We start from the raw sequence: 16,498 nt of genomic DNA on the forward strand, positions 1-16,498 counted from the left end.
TTCGTATTTTGGATTTAATTACAACAGCTTTGTTTTGAGACACGTTACACACTTTGAAAAACTGGAGACCTGAGGTGGTGACAAACCAGGACTTGGGATCACTGACTAGGACAATCGGAGCTTTATTCTAGTGTTCTTTGAGCATTTGAGCATGGAGCTGCTTCGACTGAGAAGTACTCACGTGGATATCACATAACAAAGATGTGATTAATGACGGAAAAGCACACTGAGAACGGACTGCTCCGGCCAGAAGTTATGTGTAGGAATCATCTAGCTCCTAAATATTCCATTTGCAATGTACTACATTTGGGACATTGGTCCTAAAGGCATCTTTCTTGTGGAATGTCCATGTGGACACTGCCTAAGGGACTTTTTTTTTTTTTTTTTTTAATTGGCTCAAGAACAGAGAACCAGGTTTGGGGTGGATTAGAAAGATAAAACATCTCCATTACGTCTTTTCTGCCTTTAAGCCCTGCAACTAAAGTGCACTGGCTATGACTGATCATCGTTTAAGGTTAGTATTGGGGTAAGCCTCTGGGAACTTCCACCATTCTTCTAGAGGAGAGAAAGGAGCCCATCTGGGAATGGGAGACCGCTGAGCACTTCACCCAGTAAAAAAAGCCTGAGGGCCATGGATGGAGAGCCCACATTCTACTGCCTTTGACCTCTAAGACTCCCGCGGAGGGGAAGCAATCTCTCCCCGGCTCCCTGTCCTCTGGTGGCCAGCAGGTGTTACTGCAGCTTCCATGGGCTTGTCTGAGCTCAAGTAAACCTCTGACAATCTAACCATAGACCTGCTGGTTTTAGAACAGTTTTGAAGGGGTAGTTGCGTCTCAAGTCTGCTTAGTTGGAGGAGCTGGGATTTGGGGAACGGGAGGAAAGAGAGAGAATCCTTGTCCTAGAGGTAGAGAGCATTGATCTTGCCTGGTTGAAAGGCACCGTGTGAATTTATGGAGTACCCTTTGCATGCTGCAGCTTCAGTAGTCTTACTCTACTGACACATCTTGAAACCTCTCTCCCCTTCTACATCTATACAACAATTATATTGGAGTGCCTTCCTTGTGTTGTGATGCTATGGTAACTATTACAGGAGCCTTCCTGATGTGTATCATCTAATTAGAAAAACTAGATACAGACTAAAACTAGCCTGGCTGACGTGGCTCAGTGGTTGAGCGTCGACCTATGAACCAGGAGGTCACAGTTCGATTCCTGGTCAGGTTGTGGGCTCAATCCCCAGTGTGGGGCATGCAGGAGGCAGCCAATGATTCTCTCTCATCATGGATGTTTCTATCTCTCTCTCCCTCTCCCTTACTCTCTGAAATCAATAAAAATATATTTTAAGAAAAGAGAGAGTTTTAATAATATTCTATAAATATGTACTTAAGTTAGCAACTCCCTTTTCCAATAGGAAGGAATCATTTTTGATCATTTAGTTTATCCTAGGGATGACTTTAATGTCCTCAAAAGCAAGTGTTCTTAGCCTAGGATTCATGGATCCCTAGAGAATACATACATAATTGGCTTCAGAGGGTCTAGGGACTCCTTAAAATGTTGTGCATATATGCTCATGTGGTGGTTTTCCTGTGAGTTGGTCCCTAGCTTTCAACAGATTTTCAAAGGGTTTTGTTACATGCAAAATAATTATGACCTACTTTACATTTAAGTTTGGCTGTGTTTTATGGATGGTAGTTGCTGCTATTGTCCTAGGGCTCATGGCACAATACAAATGAATCAAAGTTCTGGAAAGAGGCAAGTTCTGCCTCAAAGAGGTGACACTGTGTTAGAGGAGAGCAGTCCATATTTGCAACAGAGCAGGAGGGAATATTCCAAGAGTTTGCCTCCACACGAACTTCATGAAGAAAATTTTTACCTATGTAACATGAGAACTAGACAATAACTAAGACATTACCTGGTACCATCCCACTCATTTTATATCTAGGAAAGTGAAGGTCCAGAGAGGTTAAATGGCTTGCCCAAGGATGCACACCTAGTTAGGGACTAAACTGGGATTAGGAAAGGGTCCCTCAACTCTCACCTGCACTCCCCATCTAAAGGTTTACAAAGAAACTGAACTAAATATAGTCCTTAAAGTCTAATAGGAATTGTGTTTAATGCATTCATTTAAATAAAGACATACTCATTCCTAAGGAAATGGAAGAGGTAAAGGGGTTCAAAGACGTGAAATCCAAGCTCAGAAAAAGATAAAAAACCTCAATGTCAAATTAAGACGTACAACCAAGAAAGAGTAAATATCAGTAGTACCCTGTTATCAATGTATAGCAGATCTTTCTGTGGCAAATATGTAAACTGACACAATAAGTTAGAAACACTAGGTGATTTTTCACTTATCAATTCAGCAAAGATTGTTAAAATAGTTCATCTCAGGATTAACTCAAGAGTGAAGAAACGGGCCTTCTTATTACCATAGGTGATGAGTATAACTGTTGAATGAGTATGAATTAGTATAACTGTTCTGCAGGGCAATTTGGCAGTATGTTTTAAAAATAGACACCCAGAAATTCCACTTTGAGAATTTATCTTAAGGAGATAACAGTACTATTTTATTAATCATAATTTAAAAGAATAGCTAACATTTATTGAAAATTAACCACTTAACCCTCACACTGTCATTACCTCCATTTTACAGTTAACATGCTCAAGGTTGCACAGTACATGGAAGGGCTGGGATCTGAATAGCCTGTACTACACACCTAATTGGAATCAAGGTCATAGAGGCCTTATAAGCTATGCCAAAGGCGTCAGGCTTTAAAGACTCGAGGTAAGCAATGGGGAAGCCACTGGATGATTTTAAGTAGGAGAAATGACAGGATCAGATCTGCATTTTGCTATATAAAGAATGGTTTGGTGGGGAGGACATAAAGCAAGATAAGAGACACCTGTATAAGTTAGAGAATTAAATATAAATAAAGGCAGATTCAAAATAGAGTAAAAAACTAGAATCAAAAGGATCTGATGACCAGCCACATCTTAAGTGGGGAGGTAGTATCAAGACTGACTGACTCCTAGGTTTCTATCTTGAGCTAATGGGTGAATAATGGTGCTGGTTGCTATGGCAATTGGAAAGGTGGGAAGTTGAATTGTTTTAAATATATTTTTTATTGAGTCCAGAGAGGAAGGGAAAGGGGAGAGAGAAACATCAATGATGAGAGAGAATCATTGTTTGGTTGCCTCCTGCACGCCCCCTACTGGGGATCAAGCCAGCAACCCAGGCATGTGTCCTTGACTGGAATCGACCCGGGACCCTTCAGTCCCCAGGCCGATGCTCTATCCATTGAGCCAAACCAGCTAGGGCTGGAAGTTGAATTTTAAGCATGTTGACTTCAAGGTGCCTATGGAATATCTAAGGCAAGCATGTCAAACTTGCGGCCGGTGGGCGAGGCATGCGGTCTGGCGGCCACAAGTTTGACATGCTTGCAAGGAATAGATCGTTGCATCTATGTGTCTGAAGTTCACAGACCGTGTTTAGGCAGGAGATAAAGATTTGGGATCCCTTTGGCATATTTAGTTGCCGTCATGGCCAGGGGATGAGATCATGCAGAGAGAGTAAGAGAAGAAAGGTGTTGGGAATCAAGGGAATACTGATATTTCAGGAAGAGAAGCTTACAGGGAGGCTGAGAAGGAGAAACTAGAAAAGCAGTGGACATTGCTGTTACAGAAAGCCAAGAAAAGAGTTTCAAGCAGGAAAGAGCATATTTCCAGTGAGTTAATGCTCAGAGAAGCCCCATTAGATAGATTAAAAAGATTTTCTTTGATTTAGCAATAGTGACAGTGGAGAGAATGGTTTAATCGAAAACAGTCTTGCTTCTACAAGACTTCAGTGAGTTGAAAAGGGAATAAGAAGGAAGAAAATGGAAACAGTAGAATAAAAACTACTCTTTCAAAAAACTTGACTGTTAAGAGGAGAGAAAAAAAGGATAATACCTAGCTACAGACAGATGTAGGACATTTGAACCCTGCAAAGATCCTAATGTCCTGATAACCAGACTGTTTGTTTTGATTTACTCAAACAATTAATAACAAACAGGTAATAGAGAAGTACTCTGAGAAAGGAGAATTTCTCCGTCGCAATCTCAGGAAAGTAGCAGATGGACTTTTGCTATCTGTAACCCACACTTTATTTTCAGTATTAGGTAAAACATACATTTGGGGTTTATGTCAAGGTTGTTTTGACAAGTCTTTTAGTAACTGTAAAATAAAATATTAAGGATAAAAGAATTATCATTCTAACATGCAGTGTGCTCATCTTTCAAAAGGCTGAAAAATTCTTGTATAACCAGAAAAAAGTGATGGTGGTAGTAGGAGGGAAAGTAAACAAATGAAAGGCTAAAAAATATTTGTGAATTTTGCTTCTTTACATGTGATCCTAAAGGAAAATAATTGGAATGAACACAGTGATTCCTTTTTTCTCTGATAAAAGGATATAAGAAAAAACGATGTCCGTTTTTGAATATCAGGGATTTTTAACAAATTTTTCCATTTTCCAAGTAAATATAGGTTTCAAGTCCGCAGTGGCTTTCTGGACTAACAATGACAACATTCAATAACAACATTCGTGTTTATAAACGTAAATAAACATTTACCCTTAGGAACAAACAGTCTTTAACAAATAACTGAACCTCTGTTCCATGTTGGTTAAATAGCAAGATAGGATATTCTGACCAAGTAGCAAACAAGTACTTTTTAATTTTGTGTAAAATCTGTTCTTTAATGTATGGAAGATAAAAGTCTAGTCTTCTTTAGGTCACTGAGTTTTAGAAATATCTTAAACTACTACTATAAAAAGACAACTAGAAATTAAATGGAATTTGAAAATAAACTAATATTGCCATATTAAATCAAATACACAACAATCAGCTCTTTTGTACAAGTTATATACTGGGTTTTTAACTCTTGTTATAACCCTAAGAATTAGGTATTATTATCATCGTCCTAATTTACAGTGGAGGGAGTTGAGGCTACGAAAGGTGTTAAAGAGTTAGCCCAAAGACATATTGCTAGGAAATAGCACGTTAGAACCCACAGGAGGTTTTGTTAAGATAAAAAAAATTACAAAAAAAGTACAAAATATATGGCATTCAAAATAACAAAAATACAAAATAGAAGGCATTCAAAATAACATTATAAGAAATCTTAGAATGCACTTCTGTGATTATTGGTTCAGTTTACCCAGATATGTGCTACAAAAGCTGGTGGAAAAATGAGAGCTCACTGAGCTGAGACAGGATAGCCGGCTACAAATTCCAGCGACTGGCTGTGTGACTTGAGGGACACTTCGTTTCCTCATCTGTAAAATGAAGGTAATTCATACAAACCGTCCAGAGCTGTTGTGAGGTTCAAATGAATACCAAGTAAAGCGCCAACTTAATACATAGCCCGCACGATAAACACTCACTGCATACTGATGCCTCCCTTTTTAGGAAGACTGTATAGAGCTGACTTAGATCTTGAACAATAGAGTCAATTGGGATATTAAAAGAGGACGGGGAAACTCACAGGAAGAGAAAACACAGAGACACCGCAGGGAAAGAGTGTTTAAAATGCTTTAACTGAAGCAGAGCATTTGTATTGAACTGTGTATAATCACACACACAATAATAAGCCTGGAAAGCAGTTTGGGGCCAGAGTACATAGGGCCTAAGTCAAATAATTTAGCTTTTATAAATAGCAGGGAATGGCGGAAAATTTGGTTCCTTTTAAAAATTATTCTTTATTGGATTTCATTTCCATTATAAGGCTTTACATGTGCATTACTAAAAGTCTATAAATTACAGAAAACTGTAAAGTGTAAAGAAGAAAATACAGATCACCTTATTCAGTGGTTATCCTTGGGAGAGAGAGAAAAAATGTTATTGCTAAATCCTTTGGTGGTATTTTGATTCTGTTTTTCCTTTACCATGTACATTTATTTTAATACTACTACTAATAAAGTTAGGAAATACATAGAAAACACTAAGCACATTGACATAACTTTTTTTTATGCAAAGGCTTGCCTTTGAAAAATAGAACTGCATATTTGGGTTGGTCAGATGACCAGTGAGAGCTCCCCACTGCTAGAATACATGAAATTTGAGCTACACATTTATATGGTACAATATTTGCTTATCTTCATTATGTATCTTGTCCTATAATTTCAACCTATAGTTGTAACATTTTTTTCCTTTTAATTTTAATATAATAAAATTATTTAATTTAAAAAAATATTGCTGCCATGACACTGTCCAAGGATAGACCACTGGGGATATTTGGGAGTACCTTCTCCGGTTTAAAGGTTTGGACTTCGAAATGGATAGGATAAAAGTGGGATTTTAGGTGGCTTAGTCTTACCAAAGCATATTAGAAAGGTCTAAGAAAAGGGATCATGGAATAAGATAGACTATATTGGGTTATGGCAACAATTCAGACATAAGTCATAAAGGGCCAAGACTGTTACAGTGGCAGTGAACATGGAAAGAAAGCAACAAATGCAAGAAATAGCACAGAGGGAGAATTGAGAGGAATTGGTGATTCATGAGCTACGGAGGGTGAAGAAGATGAATAATGAAAGATGAAGCTAAGGTGTCACCTTTGGCCATTTATATAAGCTTCAATTTCCTCATTTATAAAATGGGGTTAATAATTGTACCTTCCTCATACGGTAGTTCAGAGGGTTAAATGCATGATGTCTAAAATGCTTAGCACAATAACTGGAATGTATTCTCAGTAAGTGTTAGCTGTTACTGCTTTTATAGCTATTGAGTCTAGATGACTTGATTAATAACAAAATTCTTTTTTTTTTAGAGTGGAAGATGTATTTTTTCTTATCTAAAGTTTACATATATGCCTCCTTTTTCCCCAATTGACCTCCCACCCTGCCCCCCCTCACAGCCATTTGATTAATAAAAAAATTCTTAAAATAGGAAACAGGGTGGAGGTCTGAGGTTGAGGGAGGTGGGGTTGGCCTGTATTTTATTTCAAATTTAGATTTATGGTATATAGTGAATTAAAAACGTTCAGCAAGAAGCCACCACTGGCCAGTGATGCTTTTAACGACAGGTACATGCTAGGAAGACTCCATATTCATGAGAAGCAGACATATGGAGAGTAGATATCCACCACAACTTCCATTTACTAGTAGAAATTACCATAACTAATGCGCACTCTCTACACGTATCAACTTCCTGGCTGAATGCTCTCCAGACAGGACAGATAACAGGGTAGTGAAGCACCTAGGTTTTGGAACCAGATCTGTTTGAATCCCAGCTTTTCTTACTATTTTCTGATTTCAGGAAAATTAACTTTCTAAGCTTCAGTTTTCTTGTTTATAAAATGAGATAGTAAAAACTGTCACCTCATAGGGTTGGTTGATGGGAGGATTCAATGAAACTGTTTAAGTGAAATCCTTTAAGTGTAGTAATTTCATAAATAAAAGATGTAATGCAAATACCAAGTAATCCTGTCTCTCCTGGAGGTTATGAGTTATGTTTATACTAGAGGCCCGATGCACGAAATTCGTGCAAGGGCCTTGGTCTCAGCCCCTATCCACCGCTGCAGCAGCCAAGGACCTCTGCTGCGGCCCCGCCCACTGCGGCTTTGTCCAGAAGGAAGGATGTCTGGTCTAATTAGCATATTACGCTTTTATTATTATAGATGTCTTCTCCACCCTTACGGGGCCAAAAGTGAGAAGCATTCTTTTTTTAAAAAAATTTATTATTTTTATTTTATTTTTATTTTTTTATTGATTAAATTATTACATATGTGTCCTTATCCCCACATTACCCCCCATTTCCCCCCCACTCATGCCCTCACCCCCCTGGTGTCTGTGTCCATTGGTTAGGCCTATATGCTAACATATAAGTCCTTTGGTTGATCTCTCTCCCCTACCTTCCCTCTGAGGTTTGACAGTCTGATTGATGCTTCTCTGTCTCTGGATCTGTTTTTGCTCATCAGTTTATGTTGTTCATTATATTCCACAAATGAGTGAGATCATGTGATTTCTCTGTCTGGCTTGTTTTGCTTAGCATAATGCTCTCCAGTTCCATCCATGCTGTTGCAAATGGTAAGAACTCCTTCTTTTTTACCGCAGCATAGAATTCCATTGTGTAGATGTACCACCATTTTTTAATCCACTCATCTGTTGATGGGCACTTAGGCTGTTTCCAGATCTTAGCTATAGTGAATTGTGCTGCTATGAACATGGGGGTGCATATATCCTTTCTAATTGGTGTTTCTAGTTTCTTGGGATATATTCCTAGAAGTGGGATCACTGGGTCAAATGGGAGTTCCATTTTTAGTTTTTTGAGGAAACTCCATACTGTTCTCCACAGTGGCTGCACCAGTCTGCATTCCCACCAGCAGTGCACGAGGGTTCCTTTTCCTCCACATCCTTACCAGCACTTGTCCGTTTGTTGATTTGTTGATGATAGCCATCTGACAGGTGCGAGATGGTACCGCATTGTTGTTTTGATTTGCATCTCTGTGAGAAGCATTCTTTACTAACTGCTGACCACTATGCCCCCTTGACATTGATCTTCAGCCTTTCCCCAGGTCTCAGGTCCTTTGGGAACTTTAAAGGTTGCCCATGATTGTGTGAAATCCCAGAATGGCAGCATCTTTTGGGCAAAATGGTCTGTCAGCCTTTGTTTGGAGAAACCTTTTGTACTATTTTGGTATCACTGGTGTAAGTAAGTTACCACAAACTTAGTGGCTGAAAACAACACAGATTTATTATCTTAAAGTCCTGGAATTCAGGCATCTAAAATAGATCTTGCTGGGCTAAAGTCAGGGTGTCAGTCAGCAGGGCTGTGTTTCCCACTGGATGCTCTAGGGCAGTGGTTCTCAACCTTGGCTGCACATTAGAATCACCTGGGAATCTTGTTAAAATCCTGATTTCTGGGCCTCATCATTAGTAACAAAGAAACGGAATTTCCAGAGGATGAGGCCCAGAAATCAGGATTTTAACAAGATTCCCAGGTGAGTCTAATGTGCAGCCAAGGTTGAGAACCACTGCTCTAGGGGGAAATCCATTTTCTGGCCCTTTCCAGCTTCCAGAGGCTGCCATATTCCTTGGCTCATGGCCCCTTCTTCCATCCTCAAAGCTAGCAACAGTGGGTAGAGTTCTTCTCACATCACATACCCTCTCTCTGGTTCTCCTCTGCCCCCTTTTCTCCTATAAAGGACCTTTGAGAGGACATTGGCCCCACCTGAATAATCCAGAATAATTCCCCTTTGTTAAAGTTTGCTAATTAGCAACTTTAATTTCGTTTGCATTTTTAATCCCCCCTTGCCATGTAGCCTAACATTCACAGGTCCTGAGGATTAGGACAGGGACTTTGAGGGACCATTATTCTGCCTACCACACCTCCCACTAAGAAAACTTCAGGGAGGTTTGCTCCTGCTTTGTTCCTCTTCCTTTAAGACCTACCTGATTCACCAAATGATGAATCAGTAATCACAATTTGATCATTGTAACAGTCACAAGTAGGAGGTATTTCATGCTGAGATTGTTGTTCTGGTCTCATCCTAGCTCTGCTTCATGCTTAAAGATATATTGCAACCAAGCACAATGAATATTAACTAGCTAAAGTTTTAAAAAGAAATAATGATTCCCGCAAATCTTCTACAGCATGTGAAAGAAAGGTTTATCATCAAGCATTAATTTTTACAAATGATATATATGTCCATTTCATTTCTGAGACTAAACCCCCTCACAAGTCCACAATGATCATTACCAATGCAGATTTCTTATTTCTTTAACAGAACTCAACAGCAGTGTTTAGCTCCAATTGATGACTAATGGGCAGAAGAGTACGTCTTAAGAAAAACAGGTGAAAAATATCATGTTGAAAGTCAAAGCATGTAAATATATCGGAGACTGGCTTTTTTATTTTAAAGGGTAAAAGGCCATCAGTATTATTTTAGGAGTCCCAGGAGTTCAAACACTGTAGTCAGAAATGGGTAAAACCTCAAGACCTCTGAATTTCACTGTGAAATTCAGCATTCCTGTCTTTTAATTTCTTTTATCTCTGAGGCATACAAATTGGCCCAAATCCCCAGTGAAGGTAATTTTAAAAAATTTTAATGGTTCACCCTAATTTTCTAGTGGATAGAAGACTAGCTTTAGTATGTGATTGAAAGACTATCTAGCTTAAAACACAAGAGAGGCTAGCACTTAATTTTTTTTTATAATTTGGGCAGGATACTCAAGAGAAGAAAAGGGGAAAGAGCCAACAACTATTGAGCATCTCTCATTGCCAAGCACTGTGCTTACAAACCATTATCTCACTTAATTCTCACTACAACCCCAGTAGGTTGGCATTGTTACCCACCCACTATAAAGATGAGAAAATTGAGGCTCCAAGATGTGAAGAGACTCCCCCAAATCCCACAGCTAAAAAGTGGCGGCACTGGGATGAAAGTCCAATTCTACCTGACTCCAGAGCCCCCAGATCCTCCCTCCACCATCCTCAACTGCTCTTTCCTGAACCCCAAGTTTCCTCATCTACAAAATAAAGCGGTTGAGTCAGAGGATTTCTGATGCTCCTCACAGCTCTTTCTGTATGGCCTTCATGGTTGAGGGGGAGAAAGGGAACTGGGAAGGGATCTCAGACACTAGGGCAAACACTGCTCTCTCCTAAGTGGGAAAGCACTGGGACCCTGTGTCCTAACTGTACTATAGCTTAAAAAACAAGAGAGGCTGGCACTTAATTTTTTTATAACTTTGGACAGGATACTCAAGAGAAGGAAAGGAGAAAGAGCCAACAAGTATTGAGCATCTCTCATGGCCAACCACTGTGTTTACATACCATTATCTCACTGAATTCTCACTACAACCCCAGTTGACTCCCTGACTGATGAAAGGAGGCTGGTGCTGCTGACAGCACCATAAATGATGATGGAACTCCCTAAGCCCACCACTTTTTTAAAAATATGTATTTTTATTGATTTCAGAGAGGAAGGGAGAGGGAGAGAGAGATAGAAACATCAATGATGAGAGAATCATTGTTGCTGCTCCTGCACACCCCCTACTGGGGATGGAGCCTGCAACCCAGGCATGTGCCCTTGGCTAGAATCAAACCTGGGACCCTTCGGTCTGCAGGCCAACACTCCATCTGCTGAGCCAAACCAGCTAGGGCTGCCCACCACTTTAACAAAGAGGTCTTCTATTTCTCCTTGGTGGAGCCACTTTTCATGAATTCACATTTCCCAAAACATATCATCAACACTTGTTGAGAATCTTGGTGTGCCCAGCACTGAAGTGTATTGAGGAGCTCCACAGGAGAGAGCAAAAGAGTATGAGAGATAGTCTGTCTTCACAGGGACTTGCAACGAGGTAGGGGAACACAACGAACACATAGAGAATTTTTAGAAGACACTGTATAATGCAGGACTGAACTGTGTAGTCTAGATAGTATGTACTACAGGAGTTCAGAGACGGGAGGTCCATGTAGGCTGCAGAGGAGGCTTTGTGAGAACTGGGGTAAAGACAACACTCTTTACCTTGCATCTGGGCTAGTCTTTCTTGGCCTTCGCTGTGATTGTGAAATCCTGGTATGAACCTTTCACATAGTGGTGGCATTTTCAGTTTTGAGGCTGCAGTGATGTCCTTCCTATCACGTCATCTGAATGCCACTTCATCTTTATTGGTACATTTGGGAGGGGTAAAACCCCAACGGTATGCAAACACCGTCATGGATATTTGCCTAAAGCCATGGGAAGTTTCATGCAAAACCAGTTTCTCAATAGGGCAAATGTTGTGTAAAGGTGTAAGAACTTGAGAAACTAGTTAAAGGCAAAGCCTGTCACAGCAAGAACCAAATTTGAATGGGGACACTTTTCTGTGTCAGCTATGGTCTGCCTCCAGCCCCTCAACTGCTGAGCCCCCATCCTTAAGCATTTCTCCGACACGTTGGCCCAGAGGCCAAGGACCTTGTCCTCTGTAGCAAGAGCTCCTTATCCCTCACCCCCTCATCTGCCCACCTTCAGGTGCCACTCTATCGATAAGAGATTCTAGTTCTGAAAAGTTGTTTCAGAATTCTGGACCCTTTCTCACCCTCACACAACTAAGTGTGTTTCCCTTTTTTCAAATTCCACCCTAAATATAATCAGGGAATGTGATCCCAAGAGATAGTTTGAGTTGATAAGATAGTCTAGTACAGTGGTTGGCAAACTCATTAGTCAACAGAGCCAAATATCAACAGTACAACGACTGAAATTTCTTTTGAGAGCCAAATTTTTTAAACTTAAACTATATAGGTAGGTACACTGTTATTAACTTAATTAGGGTACTCCTAAGGCTTAGGAAGAGCCACACTCAAGGGGCCGAAGAGCCGCGAGCCACAGTTTGCTGACCACGGGTCTAGTAGATTAAATATTCACTGTGTTTACTATGCATTCTGAAACAATGCTAGACTGGTGAACATCTTCCAGACTAGTTGAAGTCGTAAAATGAGTACAAAGGAAACAGTACCTGAGTGTACCATATGCTGAATCAGGGGTAACTGGTTTAGAAAAGTGAGAAAACAGTAAGTACGGACGAGAGTTTCATGGAGGCAGGGTTTAGGACAGACTTTAAAGAATGGGAAGAATTTGGACAGGCAGGGAAGAGAAATTATGCCATTCTAAAAAGAGAAGTACCAGAACCAAAGGCAAGGAAAGTGGAAGATGTTTTAATGAAAGTCAAGGTGGTCAGCCTGTCTGGAGGAAGGGTGGCACAGGAATGTGCGTAGCAACAATTAGTGGGAAATGAGATCATATGGATAAGATGAATTCATCAACAAACTTAGCAAACATTTATTAAGTGCTGATTAGGTCTCTTGCACATAATAATAGTAATAGCTTACGCCTATTACAGCTTACAATGTGCCAGGCATGTATTAAGCATTTTATATATATTATCTCATGTGATTGTCACTACAGACCTAGGAGGTATGCACGGTTATATCTCTGTTTTACAGACGAAAAACACGAAGCCCAGAGAGATTAAGGAACTTGTTCCAGGTCACATGGTTTCTGAGTAGAAAAGCCTGGATTTGAACCAAGGGAGTCTGTTCAAATGTGAGTTCTGAGTATATTGCTAACCTGCCTCCACACGTATTTATCTCATTGAATCCTCATAAAATTCCCTATGATGTACATATTATCATCCCCATTTTTCAAAGGGGTATCCAAGAGTGGTTCTGATAAGTATAAAGCTAGGATCTGAAAGCAGGTCCACTCATTCCACGTTCATTTAACTTTCTATTACAATATAGCTGCTGGCAGAAGGTCTTTCCAGAATGGAATCAAATTGGGGGAACTGAACAGTCTGATAAGGTTAAGAAGCCTACATGGTAGGAATAGGGGAGAACTTCAGGTTTTGAACAGATATGACTTGATTAATAAAGATAGCTCTAGGTCTGGCACAGGAATGCCAATCAGGGGAAGAGTGGACACAGCACTAGATGATATTAGAGGTGGTAAGGACCTAGAAATGGGCATGGTTGGGGGGGGGGAGGGAGGAGGGAAGGTTGGAGACAAGGTATCCATCAGAGTTTTGAAGGAAAAGCTGATTGATCTTAGGGACTGAATGGCATTGAAAGGAGATTAAATCAAAGAAGACTTTGCTTCTTGTCTGAATGACTCAATGAACTATTGACAGGAGCTCAGAGGTTATAAGAGCTGCTGGTTTGTAGCAAAAAAAAAAAAAAAGAAGAAGAAGGAGGTTGTTTTTGGACATGTTGAGATATGCTTGGCAGAATCATGACTGGCACATTCTAGAGGAAATGACCAGTACGCAGTCAGGGATGTGGGATTGAAGCTCAAGTAGAGAGAAGAAGCTGTCAACCATATCTGACAAGTAAGGTATGCAGGATCAGTGAAGGGGAAGACAAGGCTGATCCCAGAAGAAATAGGTTTTTCATTGTCAGAATAAGCCAGAAATCAGAGAACAAAAATGCAGTATAATAAAAGAAAACAGGTCCAAGGGCAAACCACAGGTCTGGACAAGTGGTTAGGGCCGAGGCAGAGATAAAAATTAAAGGGACACAGCAGCAAGTATGATCTCAGCCTGTATCAAGGAGAAATGACCACTGAATAATTTTTTTTCCTGTCCTGTTTCTGGCATTTTGGAGTGTTCCTCTATTGCAGAAGCCAAGCCCAGCTTAACTGATGGGACCCTGCAGTCTGACCCTGCATACTAATCAAGAACTTTGCTAGCAGGGAGCCCACAATCTACATTAGTATAGGGCAGTGATGGCGAACCTTTTGAGCTCCGCATGTCAGCATTTTGAAAAACCCTAACTTAACTCTGGTGCCGTGTCACATATAGAAATTTTTTGATATTGGCAACCATAATAAAACAAAGACTTATATTTTTGATATTTATTTTATAGATTTAAATGCCATTTATCAATGAAAAATCAACCAAAAAAGTGAGTTCGCGTGTCACCTCTGACACTCGTGTCATAGGGTCGCCATCACTGGTATAGGGAGGTAACTGAATTATCAGAAAAGGCCTCTCCACTGAATTATATATTTAAAAATGGTTACAGTGGTAACATTCATGTTATGTATATTATATCACAATAAAAAAAATAAAAGAAAGTCCTCTCCCCTATGGATCCCACAAAAATCTCCAAAAGCCCATCTAATTCAGCATCTCCTGGACTTACTTACCCCTTTTGGTTCAAGATCTTGATTTCCTTGCCCACGCTGGTGACTGTGCTGGTGAGGTGATGCAGGTAGGTAAGAAGCCAGGGATGCCGAACCTGACCTGGCTCCTGTGTCCCTTCCAATCTGCAAAGAGAATGGGATAGTCAATTGAGGCTCATGTGCCGTGGAAACGCCTCTTCTGGCCTTTCTGCTACCTCTGTCCTCTTTCCAGAACATTGAGAATGTTCACAGCCCCACCTTCTGTGACCTCTTCTACCTGATGAGTTAAGAAAGTGAGACACAGAGCAACTCAGTCAGTACCTGGGAGGGACTTACCTGGGACAGGAACCTGGGAGTCCTGTGATTTCAGTTCTTGCTTATTGCCCTTCCTCTTAAGATTCTAGGATCCTCCTTCTCACTGGCTTCACAGAGATCACCTCCAAGTCTATATATAATTCCTTTCCTGTTCAGTATATAGTCTGTTCCTAGGTCAGGGATCCTCCATAAACAAGGGCAGCCTACAGATACCCCGACACTCTTGGAAGTAGCTAGATGGGGTTCCTCATTTTGCAAGTGAGGAAATGGGGCCTGGGTTGTTGCGTGGCTTGCCTAAGGGCATACACCTGGTTAATTTCAGGACAAGAAGGAAATACAGACTCTCTGATCCACTGTCTAAATCTCTTAGCTAGACAAAGAAATTCCAGTTGAAATATTTGGAATTCTATTTTTTATTAAAGCTTTGCTTTCCCCATGATTGGTCTCTTTTGCTGCATTTTTCTCAAAAGATGTTTAAAATGTCTGAAAATGCCAGCATAGTGGTCCAGAAGAGAATGGTAGCAGCAATGGAGGGAGGAAGCTCACTGGTTACCCACAAAACCATCACAGACTGCCTATTACGCTGTGGCTAAAACTTTGGATCCATGCCCTCCCTCAGCCCATATACAGCAGAGCCTAGTAAGGGGGCCCTGTGTGCTAGGACTTTCTAGTCCTTTCTGTCATTGCCTCATGTTGACCTTGATTTCTGCTTCTCAAATCCTTGATTACCAATGTCAATAGGCAGCTAGTTGGCTTGGGAGGGGCCCTCCATGGCTATGGCAAGACAGAGGAATGACAGTACAGCTCACCATAAACATATGTATCAGGCAAACTTCAAGAAAAACTGGTTGCTCAAGCTTGCCACCTCAAGAAAAATAGTTTTGAGTAAAGCTGGACAGGGTGGGAAATACATGTTCTCAAGTTTGTCTCATTGTCATACGTGTGTTGGGGAAGTATTTGTGGGTCCACTTCGGCACATAGAAAGATCCCCTCACCCCCCCTAAGATCAGTCAAGCTATAAAGTCAATGAGATTAAAATGGATTATCTGTTTTCATCAAGCCTATATATCTTTTCTATAGTCATTTCCTGAAAAGGTAGCAATTCAGGTTTAGAACTTTAAAGTCATAGAGACATACACTTAGAAAATCATAGAGCTATATGGGACTTGGAAATCATCTCATCCAGCCCCCAATCTTGCAGATGAGGAAACTGAAGTTTCCCATTACTAGGATATTATACTTCTACGAGGCAGCCAAAGATTACACTCATTTCTTTACAAGCCAAAATGGTACTGTTGGCTCCATGGAACTGGCGGTTAACCTAAAACCCATGGTATTTTTCATATAAACCACTGCTCAGCTAGATTTTTTTCCCCACACCAGGTTTATACCATTAATTTCCTAAAATTTTGTTTAGGAGTTTATATTTTCCCTTTCCATTCCATTTTGCTAGTTTTAACTCCATATTCCAGTCTGTAATTTAAATTTTATTCTGTGGTAAGCTCTTTAGTATATTTGGGAAGGGAATGATCACTTGGTAATGTGCACTTTGCAG

At 40.3% G+C, this 16,498-nt stretch overlaps 1 protein-coding gene and 1 long non-coding RNA gene across 4 annotated transcripts in view; one reads left to right on the plus strand and one right to left on the minus strand.

The window, feature by feature from the left end:
• The window catches only part of DUSP16 (dual specificity phosphatase 16), a 101,708-nt gene extending 86,852 nt beyond the window's left edge, over positions 1–14,856 (minus strand). Inside the window, exon 1 of the mRNA XM_059682225.1 lies at positions 14,653–14,856. The gene's annotated coding sequence lies outside the window, so the exon portion shown is untranslated. The remainder of the gene's footprint in view (positions 1–14,652) is intronic.
• The window catches only part of LOC132227304 (uncharacterized), a 30,190-nt gene continuing 13,698 nt past the window's right edge, over positions 7–16,498 (plus strand). The window contains exons 1-4 of one of the 3 annotated variants that reach the window (XR_009451163.1): positions 7–514; positions 2,648–2,779; positions 9,757–9,824; positions 10,195–13,467. This is a non-coding gene — a long non-coding RNA (uncharacterized LOC132227304). Of the gene's footprint in view, positions 515–2,647; positions 2,780–9,756; positions 9,825–10,194; positions 13,468–16,498 lie in introns of those variants that run through there. The other 2 variants (XR_009451161.1, XR_009451162.1) reach the window with 2 other exon arrangements.

The sequence above is a fragment of the Myotis daubentonii genome, chromosome 2 (genome assembly GCF_963259705.1).
Source record: "Myotis daubentonii chromosome 2, mMyoDau2.1, whole genome shotgun sequence".
Taxonomy (NCBI): domain Eukaryota; kingdom Metazoa; phylum Chordata; class Mammalia; order Chiroptera; family Vespertilionidae; genus Myotis; species Myotis daubentonii.